This window comes from Schistocerca piceifrons, chromosome 4, assembly GCF_021461385.2.
Source record: "Schistocerca piceifrons isolate TAMUIC-IGC-003096 chromosome 4, iqSchPice1.1, whole genome shotgun sequence".
Taxonomy (NCBI): domain Eukaryota; kingdom Metazoa; phylum Arthropoda; class Insecta; order Orthoptera; family Acrididae; genus Schistocerca; species Schistocerca piceifrons.
The window spans coordinates 679,058,342-679,078,732 of NC_060141.1; the positions used below are offsets into that span (position 1 = coordinate 679,058,342).

Genomic DNA, 20,391 nt, shown 5'->3' on the forward strand with positions numbered 1-20,391 from the left:
TTCAGTGCAGTTCGTTATAATGAAATAGTGAGAAAACTTCGGCGCGCAGTTCAAAACAGAAGGCTTGGAATGTTTAGTCAAGACATTATGTTGCTTCATGACAACCACGTCTCCATTCTGCTGGTTTCAGTTTAAACCTTATTCAACAATTCGGCCGGGAGCAGTTCGATCATCCGTCCCGTACAGCGCCGATCTCTCACGCTGAACTTGAAGCGTGATTTTTCAGGAAGGCGCTTTGACTGCGAAGATGACGCAAAAAACAGCGCTTAGCAGTGGCTGTCTTCACTGATGGCCTTTTCTGTGAAGAGGGCATAGAAAATTTGGTTTGATGGCGTACAAAAGGAGTTGTTTTCTCGCTATTGCAAATGTCTGAGCAGTGATGTAACTGCGTAGCAAACCAGCTTAAGAAGTGCTCTTTCTTGTAAGAGTAAATTTTGGTGCGAAAAAGATGTTTTTATGAGTTTCTTACCAAAACGTTACTTATTCCTGGACATGCTTGATATTTTAACTGCTTCGGTGTTTACGCCATCGGTCAATGTATCAAATTTGATTCTCTTCGTGTACATTTCGCATATTTAGAATTTTGATTGTATTTTGATATTTAAAACTTAATGTTTTCGTCTTGAAGTTCTTCCTTCTTTTAGAGACTATCCTGTTCAGAAAAATGAAGAATCTGAAATAGTTTCGTAGGCTCTTGCTGATTATTCAGATTTTGCTTGTGAGAATGAACATCCGGCTGACTGTGCGAATGAATGAATGTCTTTATGCTTCTGAGGACTATTCAAGTGTCAGTAACATCATTAGGTCTGTAAATAAGCGCAAGATGACAGTATTTCCCAAGTGATTCCGCCAGTAACGATGAAGGTTATTCTGCTTCTGTGAATGAATTGTTTTGTCATGGTGTTAGTATTTCATTTGTGGAGATGTGAGCTGTATCCCCTGACTTGGCGACAGTTAAATTTGTCATGTTAAAAAAATATATTTGTAGCTCAGGCATAACTTCTTTACACAAATTTGTTCTTGTAGTGCTTGGGCATATCAGGGCCTGTTCCAGAAAATTTTTCTACAGTGGAATGCCCGTATGGCATTATTGGCCGGGAAACCCCCGTCTGGGTGGCTAGCCCGCCGATGGAGATGGGATGGAATGAAGAGGACAACACAATCACCCAGTCTCCGAGTAGAGGAATCTCCGATTCGGCCGGGAATCGAGAAGCAGCAGCGCTAAGCACTAGGCGACGAACTGCATTGTGCCACCCAAGTCACGTATCATTTGGCCCCTCCTCCTCACAATCGTCTTGCCTTGTGCTCTTGGTAAGACCTTTAAAAGTAAACAAAATCTTAGAAATGTTGTTGTCAGGGACCGTACCACAAACGGGAAAATGTAACCCTTGTTGGATCACTGTGTTGTTGGAGGACTACACATTATAAAACTTTGTACAAGACGGATGCCACGTCTGCTCACAATGCATCAAATCCAATTCGCAAGACGATTTCTGATGTGGCGCGTTTTCATAGAAACAGAAGTGATTTTCTGCATCGCTATGTGAGCGTGGATGAAACTTGGATTCGAAATCTTGTATGTTTGATGCTGTGCAGCGCGTAAGAATTCTTTAAAAGACACTGTGCTCTTTCGCTATGAGCTGTATGTAAAAATTAGTAATTGCCAGACCGCTGTTTGGACATACAGCACATCATCAGTGGCATATGCAGGCTGTTTCAAAATGAATATTGTTATTTTAAGGTTTTTTAGTATTTATTACATTCAACTTACAATTGTAAATAATACATCAAATGAAAGAGAAATTCAAACAGTTTTCCTTGCAAGCATTAATGTGAGCAGCAGTCGTCACACGGTACACATCGAGTCGATTGGCGAATTCTTCCCAACCCTTGATCATTGGGTGTGGAGTAATTGTTGCAACAACAGCTTCAGTCCTGTTTCTTAAGTCTGGTATATCGGGTGGTAGAGGAGGCACACACACATGATCCTTTGTGAAGACCCCAAAGTTAAAAACCGCATGGCGTCAGATCCCCTAAATTGGACGTGTTTAGCGCCATATCCCGGCGGAAAGCTTTCTTTTTCAATGAAGCAACTGTAACTGGTGTTTCTTATCTTGATGCGCTAGAGCTATGGCTCTTTCTTCAGTTGGAAGAAGTTGAACCAGAGACTTTTATTTGGCATAAGATGGTGCGCTGTCTCACTGGTATAACTCAGTGCGTAATTGGTTACACGACGTTATACTCGACTGTTGGATTGTCCGCAATTGACCTCCACGTTCACTCGATCTGTTGCCATGCGATTTTTACCTTTGGAGCGTTCATAAAGGATAACGTGTTTGCCTCCGCTGCCAGCTGATCTACCCAATTTAAGAAACCAGTTTAAGGCAGTTGTTGCAACAAATTTTCCAGACACGCTGATCAAAGTTTGGTAAGAACTCGCTTATCGACTCCATGTGCACCGTGTGATGAATGGTGCTCACATTGAATACTTGCAATAAAAATTGAGTGGCTCTTTCATTTGATGTATTGTTTGTGGTTGTAAGTTAAATGTAATAAATGCTAAAAATCCCCCAAACACCGACATTCATTCTGAAAACCCAGTATTGTATACGTCTGTATCAAATGACGTATGTGTTATCAGATCACTGACCATCAGTTCCATGGCCGCACGGGGTAGCCTCGCGGTCTAGGGCACCTTGTCACGATCCGTGCGGCTGCTCCCGTCGGAGGTTCGAGTCCTCCCTCGGGCATGGGTGAGTGTGTTGTCCATAGCGTAAGTTAGTTTAAGTTAGATTAAGTAGTGTGAAGGCTTAGGGACCGATGACCTCTGCAGTTTGGTTCCATAAGACCTTACCACAAGTTTCCAATTTCCAGCTCTGTGTTTTCACTGCGTGACAGTATTGTCCTGCACGACCACAAAGTGTGGCCTTTTAGTGTTTTACAGCTCTAACACGTACGCATGACTACCTGTGCAGCACATTGATCCACATAAGTTTAAATCACAAAGATTTCATATTTGATACAAACGTCATTTTATACAAACGTACAGAATATACGCAGTTGACGATGGATGGTCTCTATCTACGAAAAACCGGCTTTGCAGTCATATTTTTACGTGCAGTTCATGGTGTACAGTAACATATCTCTTAGCAAAGTTGGATTCAGCACTATATACCAGTATCAAAACAAGAATCGAAACAGTGGACAGAAGACGATTCTTCAGGCGAAGAGGATGTAATCAGTATGAAGTACGCCATCAGTGTTTTGGGATGCGAAAGATCCATTAGTTTTCTCTTTATATGTTACTGATGTTTCAACTGTTCTCTTCCACTGCATGTGTCACCTATATGCTGACGAGTTTAAATTATATGTAGATGCAATCAACAAATCAGTCCATGGATACCCAGCATATAAACGCGCAGTTAATCGACTTATCGCAAGGGACCCAAAATAGAAGTTTGAAACTTATTACACCTAAAATGCAAGCACTTTTAGTCGATTTCAAATTACTTCTTGTTCAGTTCAGAGAATCAGTTTCTGCTATTATCCTGAACAGCGCAGAACTAACTTTTTCTTTCTCTGCAAGGAATTTGGTGACAATTCTGAGCCATCGCAAGCCAGGACTGAACGCACTATTGCAGTCTGTAAGGAGATGTCAACGATTCTGTGTCGCTTCTTGAGCTCAAAAAGAAACTCGTAGAACCGCTAGTTCTCCTAATTACTGATCGTATTTAATATGAAGGCTCACGTTGTCCGTAAATGGCGATGAACGCTTGTGTGCAATGCATTTGTGATCTTAGTTGTTTTTTTTTCGATCTGTCACTCCTTCCTACGAACAGTTATCACGCCTACGTGCAGATAAGATGCAAGTTGGAGAGCTTATGGTAGAAACGCAACCGTTTTTATACCTAATATCCCAACAAACTTAAAGGTAGTTTTCGGACATTGTGTTCTTGCTGTAGCACCATATGGCTGTGAACCTAGATTTTAAACGAGTTTTTCAAAAGAAAACTTCTAACAGCTTAGGGAGGTACGGAAAGGTGACTCCTAACTCCCACGAAGAAAGATCGGAAAAGAATCGAAGACATGAAAGCAGTAACAGTAGTTCAGGATGTCGTAGAAAGGGCAGAGTCTCTAAAATAGACCTTGGCAGAGCGTACCGCACCAAAAATTGACGGTGCATAGACAAAGGGAGTACTAGTGTGAATCCTAGAGAAAGGTGAAGACCATAAGGAAGCCACCCGACCGCTGAGACAATAACATAAAAAAGTCGCAGGCTTCAACTGCCAGAGGACAGCAGAAGACAGAGAGGCGTATTCCTTACCTTAAGATGAGAGAGGCTACAGCTTGTAGAGGCTTAATTAGCTGAACCATAAATAAATAAAGGTGGAGCTCGATTCCGTTACAGATGTCATCAAACTTGTACGGCGGTTGGGAATAATATACAGAAGAAATTTTTGAAAACCGTATACACGTCAATTAATGGGTGCAAAAGTGTTTTACTACACTCAGCTAGAACTCGCACGTGCTTGGAAAGTGCGAAAAAAATCACCGATAGAATGTTATTCTGATCTAGCATTTGGCAGACTCAAAATGACTTGAAGCCTGCTGGATGAGAAAAGATATGTACCAATTCCTATACAGCATGCACAGAATCAGTGAATGTCTTGTTACCAGCTTGTGTGCTTCAAATAATGTAGCAATTATATCAGTATTTTTCTATCTCGTTCCATCGAGTAAATACGAGGGATATTCGGAAACTAAGTTCTGATCGGTCAAGAAATGGAAACTATTGCGAAAATTTAATAAAGCTTGGCGCATGTGTGTTTGACAGTGTCTCTAGTATTCCTGTCAGTTGCATCACTTGGCTCTTTTCGGTTCTGGGCGCATGGTGAGCACATAAAAATGCGTATAGAATAGTTTCTCCGCCAACTATGAGGACCTGGTGAGAGATTTCGCCTGATGTTATGCAACCCACATTACAGAACTGTCATACGGTTCCTCCTCCGTGACAATTCTCGGTCGCAATATGCAGGGGCAATGAATATGCTCCTGCAGCCTTTTCGTTGAGAAGTGTTTCATCACCCGCACTACTGCCGGTAATTGGCTCCCTCTGTGTTTGATCTCTGCTCACGTTAACTACTGGCTACGAAGGCAACATTTTCGCACAGACAACGAGCTATAGATGAGCGCAGAGAATTGGCGGGAAGCAGAGGGGGCTGCCTTCTATGACGAGGGTATGGGAAAGTTGGTATAACGATGCGACAGGTGTCGTAGCTGGAACGGCGACTATGTAGAGAAGTAGCTGGAAGGTGGAGCCATCTGTCCCAAATAAAACGTTTCTGATTTTCAATGTAGTTTCCATTTCGCGACTGATCGGAACTTACTTTCTGGACAAGTCTCGTATAAATATGCCCTCCTCCTTATATCATTTACATAAATGAAAAGTTTCCTGGTAATTCGCAGTATTACCATTCCTTTTCCTCCACTCCACTGAGATCATTTCGTCCACATTCACAGACATTCTAAAAAGCAAGCGGGAACCTGCCAAATCAGTCACGAATAAAAAGCGATACCGAGCTAGTTGGCGCACGTGTAAGAGACTGGATTTGTGATCGGGAAGTTGGCAGTTCAAATCGCAGTGCGGCATGAATTCGTTTATGTGGAATGTGGGGAAGGTTCCTTTAAATGGTCAACATCCGACGTTCCTTGCCCAATTATTCTCCAATCCGTACTTGTGATACGTCACTAATGATCTCATCATCGGCAGGACGTTAAGCTCTAATTTTCCTTCCTTTTTTCAAACACTGTAATCCGTTGTGTTTGTTCTGTGGTTTGACGGTGCGCGCCACGACTTTCTCCCCTTTGGTGACCATTTCAGAGTAGCACTTACTCCCAACGCTCTCAACTATTTGTTGGATGTATTCCAATCTCGGTCCTTCCCTACAATCTTTACCTTCTGAAGCTCCCTCTGAAACCATGGAAGTTATTTGCTGATGTCTTAACAGGTCATGTCATCCTGCCCCAACTTCGTGCCAATGTTTTCCTCATATCTCTGTCCTCGCCGATTCTGCTGAGCACCGCCTCATTTCTTACCTTACAAGTCCATCTAATTTTCAGCGTCCTTCTGGCGCACATCATCTCAGATGCGTCGATTCTCGTCTTCTCCGTTTCCCCCACAGTCCGCGATTCACTTCCATGTGGTACTTTGACCCAGACTTATATTCTCACAGTTTTATCCCTCAAATTGTCCGCCCCTGGTAGCTGAGTGGTCAGCGTGACAGACTGTCAATCCTAAGGGCCCGGGTTCGATTCCCGGCTGGGTCGGAGATTTTCTCCGCTCAGGGACTGGATGTTGTGTTGTCCTAATCATCATCATTTCATCCCCATCGACGCGCAGGTCGCCGAAGTGGCGTCAACTCGAAAGACCTGCACCAGGCGAACGGTCTACCCGACGGGAGGCCCTAGCCATACGACATTTCATTTCATCCCTCAAATTGAGGCCAGTGTTTTTCGCCAGGGATGCCCTCTTTGCCATTGTTAAGTCTGTGTTTTATGCCTCCCTTGCTTCGTCCGTCATACGCTAGTTTGCTACGTAGGTAGCAGAATCCCTTAACTTCGTCTGTTTCCCCAATCTTCACTTTAAGTTGATCGCTAATCTCATTTCTGCTAAACATTTGAATTCATATGTTGTGCTCATTAGACTTAATTCCATTCAACACGCCCTGTAATTCTTCTTGACTTTGGCATAGCATGATCATCAGCGAATCTTATCAATGGTATCCTTTCACGCTGAATTTTAATCCCACTCCTGAACCTTTCCTTTATTTCCTTCATGCTTCTTCGATATATAGATTCAACATTAAGGGCGAAATGCAGCGTCCATGCCGTACACCATTTGTAATCCGAGCACTTCAGTCTTGGTCTTCCGTACGTATTGCCCTCTCTTGGTTCTTGTACATGTCTATTTTCTGTCTCTCCCTAAAGCTTACTGCTATTTTTCCCAGAACTTTGAACATCTTGCATCATTTTACATTGTCGAACGCTTTTCCAGACTAATGTCTACGGTAATATTTCCGGATCACATCACTTCATTTTTCTTTGGTACATTCTCTATCGTTGAAGTTCATTTCTCTTAATGTTTCTCTCGCGTTTATAGTTTCTTAAATAAATACCAGATGGGTAGAGGCAGAGGCTGAGCTGGTCGTGATTGCGTCTGGATAGCTCAGTCGGTAAGAATATTACCTACGAGAGGCAAGCATCGAGTCGCGATCCGGCACGCAGTTTTATCCTGCCGGGAAATTTAAACTAATAATTACAGGGTGACAGTTGTCGAACCATATGAAATAAAATAGTCATAACTTCTGAACGGTTTGCATTAGGGCGTTCAAACTGCATGGTTGGCCGCGGGACAGGATGGGAATTAGTATCCGCTTGCATGGTTTAGTTTAGCGACGAAGCCCACTTTCATTTGAATGGGTTCGTCAACAAGCAAAATTGGCATATTTGAGGGACTGAGACTGCATTTCGCGATCGCGAAATCTCTTAACCCTAACGGGAAAATGTGTGGTGTGCAATGTCCAGTCACGGAATAATTGATGCGATATTCCTTGATAGCACGTTGACTATCGAACGGTCCGTGAAGGTTTTGGAAGATGGTTTCATCTTCATTATCCAAAGACACCCTGATTTCCACAAGATGTGGTTCATGCAAGATGGAGCTCGACCCCATCGAAGAAGGAGAGAGTTTGATGTCCTGTAGGAACACTTGGGGGATCGCATTCTGGCTGTGACGTACACAGAGGCCACTGGCATGGGCCGCCATATTCTCCGAATCTGAACACGTGCGACTCCTTTTTTGCGGGGCCATATTAAAGATAATGTGTACAGCAATAACCCCAAAACCATTGGAGATGAATACAGCCTTTCAGAAGGTCTTCACAGTATCGATGTTCCGACACTTCAGCTGGTCAAGTAAAATTGCGCTATTCGTCTGCGCCACATCATCGCCAATAATGGAAGACATATCGAACATGTCATAACCTAAATCCGAATATCTGTAATGACGTTTACTTGTTGAATAAAGTATGTGCACGCCGTAGTTGGTAACTACTTTACTTTTTTTCATATAGTTCAGTGATTGTCACGCTGTACTTTTTATAATTTAACCAGAAATCACGAAAGCAGCGATTACTTCTCAAAACAACGTATTAACGTTGCACAAAACCATCACGTAGGTAGCAGCTAACGCAGCAATCCGCTTGCGACATGGGAACGAAGAAGACAACTGAATTTTTAATAATTGGGTGGCATTTGGTGTCGTGACGGTTAGGGAAAGTGGCTGGGATGCCCACCATTGTATGATGGCGTCGATGGAAGATTCAACCAAGGACCGACGTAGGTCACAACATTCACAGGTACAGTGTCCGTCAAAAAAGTTCCGAGACTAATTTCATACCTGGCGCCTGCTGCGACTTGATTGAAATACAAAACGCGGGCAATTCTTTTCCGTAAAAAAAAGTGTTCAGATTTTTCACCAGTTTGTGGTCACTATGTTCAAGATGCCTTATTTCTTTCTTTTGACCTTGGGTTGATCAGCAGAAATGGAACAACATTCATCAACTGGCAATGCCTGGAAGTTGCAATTACCGATTGAAATTGAGTAAGCCAGCGATTTTCGCCAGAGGATTTGTCATCAAGGAAACGTATTTATGTATTCGTTTTTTAATTACTCATTCTGACACGTGGGTCCATGAAGTTTCTGCGTACTAGTCCAAATACTGTCATAAATTCAGAGCCGTTAGATTCTTTCCGCCTTAACATTAGGCAACGATGATAGCGTCTACGCGTAGATAGCCTATGGCCATGTAACGTCAAAATATCCATTGAAAGTAGCCTACGCGCGCACATCTAGTCGTATCTGTCGTATGTCGTTGCGTCTGACCAGAGATAGTGATACTGAAAAGCGCCTAGTAGCTGTCTGGTGTGCGTCATCGCGGAACTTGCTTCATCTGTTAACCAGCCAACACTACGAACATTGACCGCAGAATACGAGCTTTCGTGGCCGGGATTTGTATCCTTGGTGACTACTGTTTTGAGCAATAGGCCGTGGGCTAAGGCGTGTTTCAGTGCCAACGTTTCTCCACGTGCACCAGGAAATAGCAAAGTTGGTGAAGGACGTGGATACTTTATTCATTGTTCAGCGTCATTAATATTGACATAGATCAATAGAACCTCTCCATAACATTTAAAAATGAGAGTAATAGCTAATTTGAATAACTAATGCCAGAAACTTTTTTGCAAGACTTCATTCGTTGACTGATTCACATAAGTTTTTACTTTTGAACGTGTACTATGAACCATTTACATAATGGAGATAGGAATGTGGTGTTTGGTTTCTGTGACCGCACGGTGCCAGCTAAGTTTGAGACCGCAGACTTTGTAAGAGATTTTCCAAGAAGTGACTGTTGAAAGAGTCATTCTAGTGTATGCAGAGGGTGCTAAAATGGCGTACACGCTTCAGTAGAGAATGACAGTATGCAGTATATTGTTTCTCAAATAAACATCCTTTTTTTCTCAACACATACTATAGTACAGGGATAAATAAAGTGTCGTTAGAAAGGTTTTTTAAACGGCTTCTTAGCTTGCTTACCGATTTGCACTACAACTTACTATTTGTGGAAAATTTTAACATAGTGATCGTACTGAGTTAATTGTCGCCGACCGATGTGTCGTCTAGTCTGAGGTGCGTGAAACCGAATATTCGCAGTTGTAAACTGTCTTATCGTTATGTTCTGTACGGACTGGAACGCCTTGTCGAAAGTGTAGTAAATAGCTTGGTGAAACACAATTTACTCAAAAGACAAAACATATCTTTCAGCTCTAAACTATTTAATGGTAGAAAAGAATACACAAGAGAATAAATGTATCAATATAAAAACTTCGTGAAGGATCGGAGTAATCCGTTGTCGATGCCAGCACCCCTGGCGGCTGGCGCGGAAAGCGGTGTGACAACTGCATCGTAACGTTAATAAACACACGATCGCGCACAACATAACTGACGCTACACTGATAGAGAAGTGTGGCTCGGTCGCTACAACATAAGACTAACTTTTAACTGTCATAGGCAAAAGGGCATCATCGGTGCCCAGCTTTATATACGTATATTTTACGTAGATAACTTATTAATCACGAATAAGAGACCCCCTTTTCATATTATTACAAATACCATTTTATTTGTTTTAAAGGGTACTTACTAACTTAATAATTTGTATACAGCATTGCCGTAGATAATAACCGTGACCACTGCGTTGGTTCATTATCTCTACCCGCTGTCCAAGTTGACTTTTCTAAACGAATTTATTTTCCGAAACGACAAACATATTTGTCATTGTCGCCTTGAATTGTGATTTACATATTGCTACTACGGCCTAACGTGCTTCCCCAAAGTACGAAGTGCAATTAAAATACAAAAAAAAGTTGGAGGTTTTAGTGGCCTTGGTGATATACTAGGTAACTATCATAAATTCTTGATTATTATTTCACTTCGTTCGGTTCATTAGATTAGAACCAGTTTTCGTTACATAGACCCAGAAATGAGATGATTTTCGTGGGTGTGGAACATGAAAGTATGACATTTGAATGTAATACTCACTTCTTTGATTATTTGTCAGGAGATTGTCAAGATATGTGGGTGCACTACAGTAAACTGGAAATGCTAGTATCTACAGAATTAATGTATTGTCAGAATGAAACCTAGTATGCATTTATAATAAATTTATCATACACAAAATACCTAATCTTGACTGTTGTGATCAAGTGCAGTCAAAACTGAAATCTAACAGACATTTTTTACTTAAGCTGGCCTAAACTTCCAGTTAAGATATTCACTTATAGAGTAGAAGGAGTTGCCTACCAAAAAGTCTTTCAAACTCTATTTAAACTGTGCTTTATCTGAAACCAAGTTTTTAATGGCTGCTGGCAGTTTGTTGAAAATGTGTGTTCCTGAGTATTGGACCCCATTTTGGACCAAGGTAAGTGATTTTAGGTCTTTATGTAGATTGCTCTTACCCCTGCTATTGACACTGTGTATTGAGTTATTAGTTGGAAACAGAGACGTATTATTTACAACAAATTTCATTAAGAAATTAATATACTGAGAAGTAGTGGTTAGAATACCCAGTTCCTTGAAAAGTTTTGTGTATGATGATCTTGAATTTACACCACAAATGAGTCTTATTACACGCTTTTGGACTATAGAAACTTTTGCTCAGTTTGACAAGGTACCCTGAAGTGTGAGCCCATATTACGTAATAGAATGAAAGTATGTAAGGTTTTTTATATTTATATCTCCTACATTTGCTGTTATTCACATTGCAAGTACAGACTTGTTTAACCGCTTAAGGAGTTCTGTGGCATGCAGTTCCCAACTGAATTTATTATCGAGTTGTAACCCCAGAACTGTAACACTGTCAATCTCTTCTATCTCCTTGTCTTTATATGTTATACACATGCTGGAAGGAAATCTTGTACAGGTTCCGAATTGCATGTAATGGGTCTTTCCAAAGACTAATGACAGTGAATTAGCTTTAAACCATTATTAATGTCAGTGAAATTTGATCAGCAGCCATTTCTAAATCTTGATTTGCTATTTATTGCACCATGTCTAATTTAACATCTGGCAATGTATCAGACCAGAGGTCATTAATCTACACAAGAAAAAGCAGTAGAACCAAGATGTAACCTTGAAGAAAACCATATGTAATTAATTCCCAACCAGATGAAGACTGATTACTTACTCCATAGGTATTTCACAAAGGCACTCTTTGTTTCCTGTTCATTAAATGAGACTTGAAGCATTTTGGAGCACTGCCAGTGACACCATAATATTCCAATTTACTTTAGAGAAAGCTGTGATCACACGGAGAAAGGCGTTTGATACATCACGGAAAATGCCAGTAGCCTCCAATTTGTTATCTAATGAATTAAATACATTCTTAAAGTATGTGTAAATAGCTTTCTCTCTGTCAGAACCTTTCAGAAACCTAAACTGTGGCGTGGACAATAAATTGGCTCAAATGGCTCTGAGCACTATAGGACTTAACTTCTGAGGTCATCAGTCCCCTAGAACTACTTAAACCTAACTAACCGCAGGACATCACACACATCCATGCCCGAGGCAGGATTCGAACCTGCGACCGTAGCGGTCGCGCAGTTCCAGACTGAAGCGCCTAGAACCGTTCGGCCACACCGGCCGGCGGACAATAAATTATTTGCAGTCAGATGCTTGACCACAACCTTTTCAAATATTTTGGAAAAGCTGGGAAAAGTGAAACTGGTCAATAGCTTGACGGTATATCTTTACCCTCCCCCCCCCCCCCCCCCGCCCCCTTCTTGTAAAGAGCCTTAGATTCGGCATGTTTTAGTCAGTCTGGAAATGTTCCACTGATAAGAGATTGATTACACAAATAACTTAAGATAGAATTCAACTCAGTCTTTGCTTAACTTCGTTGATATGTTATCATAACCTCTGGAGTACTCTGATTTTTAAGTATTTTATGATGGATGCTACTTGCCTGGGAGGAGTGAGTGTCATTTCCATTTTACTGAAGTTATGTGTAAAGACTGGTCTCAGATACTCCCGAACCTGATAACCCCAAGCTGTCAGTGACAGAAACAAAGTACTTGTTTAAGACGTTTGCAACACTACATGCACTTGTTATCAATGTCTAATTTATTTTCATAGCTAGTTGTTCCTCTTCTTTTCTGGTCACACCTGTCTATTTTAACTGTATCCCATATTGTTTTTATTTTGTTACCGGATGTAATTATCTTTTTCTCATAATGAAGCTACATAGATTTCTGATTACTTGCTTTAATATTTTACAATAGTCTTTGTAATATATTACAATGCTAACATCAGAGGTGTTCCTAGATAATAGATACACTTTCCTTTTTATCCCACATGATACCTTTATTCGTTGTGAAATCCATGGTTTATTTTTCGACTTCTGTTTACTTTAGGTTACCTTTAGGGGAAAACGATTTTCAAATGAGCCAGTAACTTTATTAAATAAATGCTTTGTATTTTCCATTTGAAACAGAAGTATTGTAAACATCTGTCCAGTCCATGTCCTTGAGCACTCTCCTAAAGTTCTCAACTTTTGACTGATATATTACCATCCTCTGATCAGTAATAGATTTTATATCCTGACAAGTTTCAACATTTAACATAAGATGCTGCACGTCATTACTGGATAGTCCGTTTACTATTGGCTTTGTAATATGACTTTTCCCCCTAGATTTTTCTACAAAGATATTATCAACAGCAGTCGCAGAGCATTTACATACCCTAGTTGCAAAGTTCACAGTCGGAATTAAATTGAATGACAGTGTTACTGGTTGCGATAATTGTTCTCTGACAGAGTTTTTGAATAAATCCACATTAAAGTCACCAGCAACCACTATTTCCTTGTTCTTTACTTTGAGATGGGCTAAAAGAACTGCCAGATTGTTTTTGAAGATGTTAAAGTTTTCTAAAGGTGCTCTGTATACACTTGAGTATAAAGAATTCATTATGAAATTTCACTTCTGTTGTACAAGCTTCTAAGTGCTGGTCTGAGCAAAATTTATTGACACCAATATTCTTGAAATGAAAACCATTTCTGACAATTATGGCAGCTCCTCCTCTCCCCATATTTTCTTCATTTCCACAACTACCCTTATCCCAACGACTACACTTACTCCAAATAGTGTCATCATTTAAAATTATAAAAGTACGAAAGTTTCGCAAGGATCCCCAGGTGCTTTATAAACATGATGCTAAATTGATAAGTAAGACAAATTTACCGTCCTTTCCCAAAATGGCTGTCGAAAACGTGCAGGTAGACCTTCTTGTGACGAATTGTTGCCTGAGAGACATTCCTGAAAGTGTTACTGCATTTTCTGTTTATCCCCCGAGCCCTGTCAGTGTAACACGTTTATCGTTTGTGCTTTAGGGTTCCAGTATTACAGAGGTAGTAGTATAGAGGTAGCATAGAGTAGTGCTGAATCCGGAGAATGCGGGAGACATTCAGATCCTTTTCTTGTATCCCTTGTTGCGGAAGAACGATGTTGAGGTAAGCATTTCCGCGTCGGTAAAAGTGTGGGCAGTTTTATGTTGTTAAAAGTCAAATGCCCCATTATGTTAGAGCTACTAATCGCAGGTAATGTCTGAGGAGGTTGGCGGTGCAGGGGCGTGGCATGTTCGAATACGCTTTACTATGGCGTCATAACAGTCTAATCATGATACTCCCGATAAATTGCCTTCCTTTGTCACGTGCCGGCCGGAGTGGCCGAGCGGTTGTAGGCGCTACAGTCTGGAACTGCACGACCGCTACGTCGCAGGTTCGCATCCTGCCTCGGGCATGGATGTGTGTGATGTCCTTAGGTTAGTTAGGTTTAAGTAGTTCTAAGTTCTAGGGGGACTGATGACCTCAGCAGTTAAGTCCCATAGTGCTCAGAGCCATTTGAGCCTGTGCCACGTAAATATGTGGATAAACATGTGGATTATTTACACAGCAATATACTCGATTACGTTGTCTTTACGAACTCATTCGAATTATACTGTGTTTATTGGACCAACTTGTTTTTCGCGCTTATTCTTCCTCTTAGACGATGTTCGAAAGCAAGCCTATTACTCTCCAAGCAAGGCCGTTCTCGGTTAATGAAAACAAAAGTTTCAGTATGTTCACTGTAGGCACTGAGGGGAAAAAAGTCCCAACACAAGATAAACGAAAGTTTGTAGTGTGTTTTTACATCTGAATGACGTCGTCTATTCAAATTTCGTACCAGTCGCATAATAGCGGCGCTAGTAGCGCCACTATGACGGTACATCAGGTTTGCTTTCACTACGCGCTGTAACGGTAGTGAGCATTAGTTATTTTTGAGATGGACGTACTGAGTTGATGTCAGTAAAGACGGCGACACCATTAACAACACTTCATTGAGTTTGGACGAGGTCGTGTAATAGGGCTACGAGTAGCTGGAAGTTTCTTATGCGATACTGCAGGAAGACTTCGCAGAAATGTAGCCACTGTACTCGATTGCTGGCAGCGGTGGTCGCCAGAAGGTACAGTTGCAAGAAGATCGGGCTCCTGACCGCCACGTGGCACTACCGAGAGGGAAGACCATCGTGTTCGTCATACGACTCCCGAGCATCGCACTGCACCTGCAGCAACAATTTGAGCATATGTTGGCACCACAGTGGCACAACGAACTGTTACAAGGCAGACGCCCAGTAGCGTGCATTCCACTGCCCATAAACCACCACCATTTGCGACTTCGGTGGTGTCAACGAGAGCTCAGCGGGAGGGTAGAGCGGAAGTCCGTTGCGTTTTCTGATGAAAACCGGTTCTGCCTTGGTGCCTAGGATGTTGCTGTGGGGTTAGGTATAAGCCCGCTGAGCACCTGCAACCTACCTGTCTGGGGCCAAGACACACTTGACCTACACCTAGAGTTATGGTCTGGGATTACGATTTCTTATGACAGCAGGAATACTCTTGTGGTTATCCACGCTCTCTGACTGCAACTTTGTTCGTCAGTCTGGTCATTTCGACGTGTGCTGCTATTCATGAACAACTTCCAGTGGGCGTTTTCCCGACCTGTTGTGCTGCGATTCGTGAACGGCATTCCAGTGGGTGTTTTCCAACAGGACAACGCTCGCCCACATACCGCTGTTGTAACCCAACATGCGCTACAAAGTGTCGATATATTACCTTGGCCTACTCGGTGAACAGATCTGTTTCCAATCGATCATGCATGGGGCATCATCGGACGACAACTCTAGCTTCATCCGCAGCCAGCATTAACCGTCCCTGTATTGACCTACCAAGAGCAACAGGCATGGAACTCCGTCGCACAAATTGACACCGACACCGGTTTACCACAGTGCATGCACGTTTGCGTGCTTGCATTCAACATTCTGGCGGTCACACCTGTTATTAGTGTACCAGCATTCCACATTTGCAAAGACTTTTCTCCCGATTACATTACCCTCTGAACTTGCAACGTTAATCACTTAAATATGTTACCGAGATAAGTGTATTCCAGAAATTTCATTACTCTCTGTTGATTATTTCGTGGTTCTGTGATTTTCCCCCGTTAGTGTATACTTACCTCTGTAGCCCTGATCGGTAGCGCACAGTTGGGCAGTGACGCTCGACTCTTCAGGTGCTCGGTTCGTATCCCGATAGTGGAAGAAATATTCGCCGATAGTATTTCGCCGGCAAGAGGAGGGAAAATAGTGGCGTAAAGTTCTTGATCACAAACCTTTGCACAAGTATACGCTTTGTCACATGTATTTAAGAGCAGGTGACACTGTTGCTGATTAGAGAAAATGAATGGTTCAATATGTAGTGAAGCGTGCGCTTTTCGGAACCTTCCTGGCAGATTAAAATCAATACAGTGTGGGGGAAACATCTGTCAAAGTTGGGGAGAGGCTTTGGCAGAAATTAATTTGCGAGGGCGTGTGGGACGTGCCTTGATAGCTCAGCGGTTGAGAGAAATGTTCGCGAAAGGTAAGTTTCTGTGTACTATTCCCAGGTGTGTGTATAGTTTCAATCCAGCAAGAAAGTTGACAGTTGCTTATTATCCGTCCCTCCGTTCGGGGACGGTAAGCTCTTGGCGCTGTTCGAGAAGCGTAATCTATGTCCGAGAATATCGCCGTCGAATGCAAGACTCAGATTGCTTATTTAACTTAATATTCATTAAATTATTGTTAGTGATTTGCTAAAGAAGTAAACTATGCCTTGCATAAGGCGGAAATTCTCCTCAGTTTTTCTGCACAAGCACAGAAAACACGAAGAACTGCAATATCGTAGAGATGACCGTAGTAGACACCCGGTTTCCCTCTCTCCCTCACTTATCACAGTCATGCACACGACTTAGATACACATTTTACACTTCAGGAAAAGTCGGAAGGAGACAGAGGGAAATCATCTTTGCTGTACATGCGCCAGAATACTCGGCTAGGTAGCTGACGCAAGTAATTGAATCGATAGAGATCGAATCCATTTGGCCGGTATTGATTCTTTCTCGGTCGCCACAGACTCCAACTAGTAGACGACATTGCGTTTAATGTGGGTCTAACATGTCAAAAAATAAAATTACATCAAACTCGGACGCAATAGAACAATTCATCGACCGGTTACTCCTTGTATTTCTTTTTTTGTAGAGACAGACGCCTTAAGCACAGCGTTATCTCTCGTAAGCAACCACATCGTCTCTTCCTAGAGCACGGCGGCCATTTCCTGCGCGGTGAACTAACTTAAAGACTTGATAAGATTCGTAATGAGAATGCGACGTATGGTTTTTCGGTTAACTTGTGTTAAAGGTTTAACACAATAAGTAGGACTATTTTCACCCAGTATTTGACATTCACAAAATAATAAAAGGAAAAAGTTCATAGCTTACTGCATTTTAGCTGTTCATACAGTAAAACTTCAGCTTCATGCGTGACGTTTTAATTCATTACCTCTTGCGCAACACATTTTGCACACTGTATCCACATATATGACCGAGTGCACCGGTACCTGTAAAACTACATCGAAAAAAAAATTAATTATTTCATGTAAAGAAACCTTTTGTTAATCTAACACGCTCCACATCATAACTGAGTATCGTATTCATGATGCATTGAACAAGTAGTTGATCTAATCTAGAGTTCAAGATATACGCAGTCATAAATATTGAGATATGTTTTTCTTAAAACTGAGCGCAAATTACCCAGACTCAGCTTTACTGTATGATTACATGATGATGGCGTCCTCTTGGGTAAAATATTCCGGAGGTAAAATAGCCCCCATTCGGATCTCCGGGCGGGGACTACTCAAGAGGATGTCGTTATCAGGAGAAAGAAAACTGGCGTTCTACAGATCGGAGCGTGGAATGTCAGATCCCTTAATCGGGCAGGTAGGTTAGAAAATTTAAAAAGGGAAATGGATAGGTTGAAGTTAGATATTGTGGGAATTAGTGAAGTTCGGTGGCAGGAGGAACAAGACTTCTGGTCAGGTGACTACAGGGTTATAAACACAAAATCAAATAGGGGTAATGCAGGAGTAGGTTTAATAATGAATAGGAAAATAGGAATGCGGGTAAGCTACTACAAACAGCATAGTGAACGCATTATTGTGGCCAAGATAGATACGAAGCCCACACTTACTACAGTAGTACAAGTTTATATGCCAACTAGCTCTGCAGATGACGAAGAAATTGAAGAAATGTATGATGAAATAAAAGAAATTATTCAGATTGTGAAGGGAGACGAAAATTTAATAGTCATGGGTGACTGGAATTCGAGTGTAGGAAAAGGGAGAGAAGGAAACATAGTAGGTGAATATGGATTGGGGGACAGAAACGAAAGAGGAAGCCGCCTGGTAGAATTTTGCACAGAGCACAACATAATCATAACTAACACTTGGTTTAAGAATCATGAAAGAAGGTTGTATACATGGAAGAACCCTGGAGATACTAAAAGGTATCAGATAGATTATATAATGGTAAGACAGAGATTTAGGAACCAGGTTTTAAATTGTAAGACATTTCCAGGGGCAGATGTGGACTCTGACCACAATCTATTGGCTATGACCTGTAGATTAAAACTGAAGAAACTGCAAAAAGGTGGGAATTTAAGGAGATGGGACCAGGATAAACTGAAAGAACCAGAGGTTGTACAGAGATTCAGGGAGAGCATAAGGGAGCAATTGACAGGAATGGGGGAAATAAAATACAGTAGAAGAAGAATGGGTAGCTTTGAGGGATGAAGTAGTGAAGGCAGCAGAGGATCAAGTAGGTAAAAAGACGAGGGCTAGTAGAAATCCTTGGGTAACAGAAGAAATATTGAATTTAATTGATGAAAGGAGAAAATATAAAAATGCAGTAAGTGAAACAGGCAAAAAGGAATACAAACGTCTCAAAAATGAGATCGACAGGAAGTGCAAAATGGCTAAGCAGGGATGGCTAGAGGACAAATGTAAGGATGTAGAGGCCTATCTCACTAGGGGTAAGATAGATACCGCCTACAGGAAAATTAAAGAGACCTTTGGAGATAAGAGAACGACTTGTATGAATATCAAGAGCTCAGATGGAAACCCAGTTCTAAGCAAAGAAGGGAAAGCAGAAAGGTGGAAGGAGTATATAGAGGGTCTATACAAGGGCGATGTACTTGAGGACAATATTATGGAAATGGAAGAGGATGTAGATGAAGATGAAATGGGAGATATGATACTGCGTGAAGAGTTTGACAGAGCACTGAAAGACCTGAGTCGAAACAAAGCCCCCGGAGTAGACAATATTCCATTGGAACTACTGACGGCCGTGGGAGAGCCAGTCCTGACAAAACTCTACCATCTGGTGAGGAAGATGTATGAGACAGGCGAAATACCCTCAGACTTCAAGAAGAATATAATAATTCCAATCCCAAAGAAAGCAGGTGTTGACAGATGCGAAAATTACCGAACTATCAGTTTAATAAGTCACAGCTGCAAAATACTAACGCGAATTCTTTACAGACGAATGGAAAAACTAGTAGAAGCCAACCTCGGGGAAGATCAGTTTGGATTCCGTAGAAACACTGGAACACGTGAGGCAATACTGACCTTACGACTTATCTTAGAAGAAAGATTAAGGAAAGGCAAACCTACGTTTCTAGCATTTGTAGACTTAGAGAAAGCTTTTGACAATGTTGACTGGAATACTCTCTTTCAAATTCTAAATGTGGCAGGGGTAAAATACAGGGAGCGAAAGGCTATTTACAATTTGTACAGAAACCAGATGGCAGTTATAAGAGTCGAGGGACATGAAAGGGAAGCAGTGGTTGGGAAGGGAGTAAGACAGGGTTGTAGCCTCTCGCCGATGTTGTTCAATCTGTATATTGAGCAAGCAGTAAAGGAAACAAAAGAAAAATTCGGAGTAGGTATTAAAATTCATGGGGAAGAAATAAAAACTTTGAGGTTCGCCGATGACATTGTAATTCTGTCAGAGACAGCAAAGGACTTGGAAGAGCAGTTGAATGGAATGGACAGTGTCTTGAAAGGAGGATATAAGATGAACATCAACAAAAGCAAAACAAGGATAATGGAATGTAGCCTAATTAAGTCGGGTGATGCTGAGGGAATCAGATTTGGAAATGAGGCACTTAAAGTAGTAAAGGAGTTTTGCTACTTGGGGAGCAAAATAACTGATGATGGTCGAAGTAGAGAGGATATAAAATGTAGGCTGGCAATGGTAAGGAAAGCGTTTCTGAAGAAGAGAAATTTGTTAACATCCAGTATTGATTTAAGTGTCAGGAAGTCATTTCTGAAAGTATTCGTTTGGAGTGTAGCCATGTATGGAAATGAAACATGGACGATAAAT

The 20,391-nt window shown here is 41.6% G+C and overlaps 1 protein-coding gene across 1 annotated transcript in view; it reads left to right on the forward strand.

Moving 5' to 3' along the window:
- LOC124795230 (phospholipase DDHD2) overlaps positions 1 to 20,391 on the forward strand; it is a 204,165-nt gene that overhangs the window by 44,560 nt on the left and 139,214 nt on the right. The window lies entirely within an intron of this gene.